Raw genomic sequence first — 4,267 nt, 5'->3', positions numbered from 1 at the left:
GACCTCATGGGCCTTTCTGAAGGCCACAAGAAGAACATGTTCCTCGGTTACTGTGGACTGGAAGTGTTCGAAACAGGCAAAGACCTATCTGAACCAATGCCCCTACAATCGGTTGCTTGGTCAGTGCTCCAACAGACGCTGAGGACACACTATGCTCCCAAGCCATCTAAGCATGTCCACCAGCACGAATTTAATATTCGTAATCAGAAGGAAGGCGAATCGATCAACGAGTACATTGCAGCGCTAAGGAAGGCCGCAGTGTACTGCGAGTTCCGAGACCTAGATGAACTTATACTAGACTGCATCATATGCAGTGTGCGGGACATTAATTTACAGAGGAGGTTACTTGCCAAATCTAACCTCACTCTACAAATTGCCTTGGACCAAGCCAGGGCATCCGAATCAGCTGTTAAGCCTACAGAAACTCTGCAGTGCCAAACCACTCTACAAGACGCGCAAAAAAATGCATACGTCCATCGCAAGGCTGCAAAGGCCGAGAGCTCAGAAGACAAAGATGACAGCTGCCATATGCGCAGCAGCCATGCCAAGCCGGTATGCAAATTTGAACCGCGTTTCCCACCTTGTGCAAGCTGTGGAGGAGACCATGCCAGATCATCTTGCCGTTTCTGTGATGCTATCTGCCAGCGCTGCGAGCGAAAGGGGCACATCACCAAGGTTTGCAGAAGCGAGCACTCCATGACGACCTGGCAGCCCAGAAGCCGACCAAACCGCCAGCAGAGGCCCAATCAAGGAGCATGGCAGCCACCACCACGGTGCTCAGAGGGCGACACCAGAGTCACCTACCACACCTCAATTGGCCAAGTCCGCACAAGGCGGCCAAAAAAGCTGAAGGACACAGTCCTCAGCGAGGGCTCTCCATGTGAAATGGAGATCGACATGGGGTCATCACTGACCATCATGCCATGGTCTACACTCAAGTGGGCTATCCCTAGCCTGAAGAAGCAGCATCTACGCGTCCCTGACATCCGCCTTCGCGATTACCACGAGTCCCCATCGTGGGCCAGGGCACCTTCCGGGTGCAATTCAAAAACTACAGCGGCCAGTTTCCAGTGACGGTGGTCAGCAGCAACCTGCAGAGCCTCCTGGGGCTTGACTGGTTCGAAGCCCTGGGCCTAGAAGTGACTGGTATCAATGCCTTGAAAGACAAGAGCACCGAAGCAATTTTTAAGGAGTTCGAGGACGTCTTCAGCACCGGTCTGGGTAAGTATGAGGGGACTCCAATCTCTTTTAATTTGGACCCCAACATAGCCCCCATAAGGCTAAAACCCAGGAGAGTACCTTTCGCTCTCCGCCCCAAAATTGATCTGGAAATTGACAAGCTCGTAGGCCAGGGAATCCTAGACCCGGTTGAATACGCATGCTGGGAGACCCCTATAGTGACACCTGTCAAATCTGACGAATCTGTCCTCATCTGTGCAGACTAAAAAACGCTTACCCTATATCCATTGTACAGCATTTATTACATTCTTTAGGCCCCGGCAAAGTATTTGCTAAATTGGACATGGCACAGGCATACCAACAATTGCCTGTAGATGGCGCTACGGCGGAGGCCCAAACCATTGTGACACACTCAAATGTAACTGCCTGCAATTTGGAGTTAGTATCACCCCTGGACTGTTCCAAAGCATCATGGAACGGCTTTTGCAGGGGATTCCAGGAGTCGTCCCCTATTTTGACGACATCTTGGTATTGGCTGCAAACGAGGTGTAACTTTTCAAATGTTTACGAAGTGTTTTGACCAGAATTAGAGACAAAGGCCTCCGTCTCAAAAAAGAAAAATGCCAAATTAACGTGCCAAGGGTTGAATTCTTAGGGTACCAAATCGACGGCTCTGGAATTCATCCGACCACTAAAAAAATGTAAGCAATCCAGGACGCCCTTAACCTAGCAATCAAACCGAGCTCCAGGCATTCCTCGGGCTCCTTAATTTCTACAGCGTCTTTCTTAAACAGAAAGCCACCGTTGCTGAGCCCTTACATTGTCTCCTGGTGAAGAACGCGAAGTGGTCCTGGGGCAGAGCCAAGGCAGCCGCATTTGCTGCGGTAAAAAGACTTCTGTCAGCAGACATGTTCCTGGTGCAGTACAGCCAGACCCTGCACTGGTATTGGCTTGTGATGCTTCCCAGTTTGGCATTGGAGCCATCCTCAGCCACTGCATGCCCAATGGAACTGAGGCTCCCATAGCCTATTACTCAAGGACCTTGTCTGCTGCCAAACGGAACTACAGCCAGTTGGACAGTGAGGCTTTGGCTGCGGCGGCCATTGTAAAAAGGTTCCATGAGTATCTCTATGGCTGTGATTTTGAACTAATTATGGACCACAAACCGCTACTGGCTTGCTAGCTGGGGACCGACCTACTCCTGTGTCATTATCGCTGTGGATGACCAGATGGACTATTTTCCTAGCGGCCAACACCTATTGTCTTGTCCACTGACCAGGGTCCACTTTGAGGCATGCCGACGCCTTGAGTCTCTGCACACTGCCCCTGAGACGCCAGTCCTCCTTATTGACTGTTTGGAGACTGGTCCTGTCTCGTCTAATGATGTTGCCCACCACTCTGCAAAAGACTCCACCATCAAACAAATTTTGAACTGGGTGTGGAGGGAGTGGTCCAAGGGGCCTGTTGGGTCTGATTTCAAAATGTATTATTGTAAGAGAGATGAATTGTCTGTTATTAATGGCTGTTTGCTGTGGGGGGAGCGGGTTGTTGTTCCACCCAAATTGCGTGTTGCAGTATTAGAGGCTTTACACGTAGGGCATCCTGGAATTGTCAGGATGAAGTCTTTGGCCAGGAGTTACGTGTGGTGGCCTAACATGGACAGGGAGATCAAAGAATGGGTGGCTACCTGCACACCATGCCAGGAGTCCAGACCAGCTCCCCCAGAGGCGCTCGCTAAGGAGTGGGAGCGACCTCAAGCACCATGGTCTAGGGTGCACATTGATTTTGCTGGCCCAGTTTATGGCCAGACATTCCTAATAGTTGTGGATGTATACTCAAAATGGCTAGAGGTAGTCCTCATGACCTCCACTATGGCAGTGGCGGTCATTAAGTTACTACAGAGACTTTTCTCCACACATGGCCTGCCCGATGTCCTGGTCTCTGACAATGGGCCCCAATTCAAGGGCCATGCAATTCGAGACCTTCTTACAGCAGAGGGAATCAGATATGCCCTGGTTGCACCATTCCATCCGGCCTCCAATGGTCAGCTGGAGAGAATGGTGAGATCTGCAAAAGAGGCCCTATCCAGGATGGACCCGGGAGATTATCAAACATGGGTTGACCATTATCTTCTAATTCAACACATCACGCCAAGTGCCACTACAGGGAGAAGCCCCTCCGAGCTTCTCATGGGTCACCAGCTAAGGTCCCACTTAGACCGGCTACACCCAAACTATTCTGCCGCATCGCCCTCAGACTCCACAAGCAAAATTTGGGATTTTAGCGTAGGGGATTCAGTTTATGCCCACAACTATGCCAGGGGAACTTTGTGGATTCCTGCCACAGTGATAGGCATCACCGGGCCTCACTCTTATCTTGTAGAGCTTGAGGACCTTCAGAATTGGAGAAGGCACGTTGATCAACTCCGTGGCTGCCTCTCCAACTCCACTCTTAGGCAGCCAAAGGTAACTCTTGATGGAGTTAGCCAAAGCCCTACCCAAAAGGAGCACAAAGTTACTCCTTCCACAGCCAACTCAAACCCGAAGACACCGGGATACTTAGCTACTTGTGTTGCAGGCCCACAGCGAGCTCTGAGCGAACCGGCTCTAGAAGCTCCAGCCGCGGCCTGTGAAAGGTTCCAGGAGCTTCCACCAAGCGAAGCTCCAGAGCAAACAGGTCCGTCCAGCCTGTCTGAAGAACACCCTCTGACTGAACTGCGCAGGTCTGGCAGAGCTACCAAAAAGCCCGCCTACCTACGTGACTACGTTACCAGTAGGATGATTCCATCTCAGAGGGGAAGGGTGTTAGATACTAGCAACTGTTATAATGGTTTCCACCAAGGTCCTCTGTTCCGGTGGGAACAGAGGTTTAATCTCATTGGTCGAAGGGTCTGACAGCTCCCTATAAAAGGGCTGCTGTCAGACTGAACCTTCGCTGGATTGTACATACTTGTTCTGTTACAATAAAGAGCTGTTGTTGCCTTTAGCCTGAGTGTGCCTTTCCATTACCTGATCTAACAACCAATACATCATATAAACTTCCCATTGTTTTCCTGTCCTTCTCTCCCTTCTTTAGTCTGGCTTTTATT

Source organism: Natrix helvetica, assembly GCF_964273705.1.
Source record: "Natrix helvetica genome assembly, chromosome: Z".
Lineage (NCBI taxonomy): Eukaryota > Metazoa > Chordata > Lepidosauria > Squamata > Natricidae > Natrix > Natrix helvetica.
The sequence above is the reverse complement of the archived record's forward strand: the minus strand, read 5'-3'. Positions refer to the sequence as shown.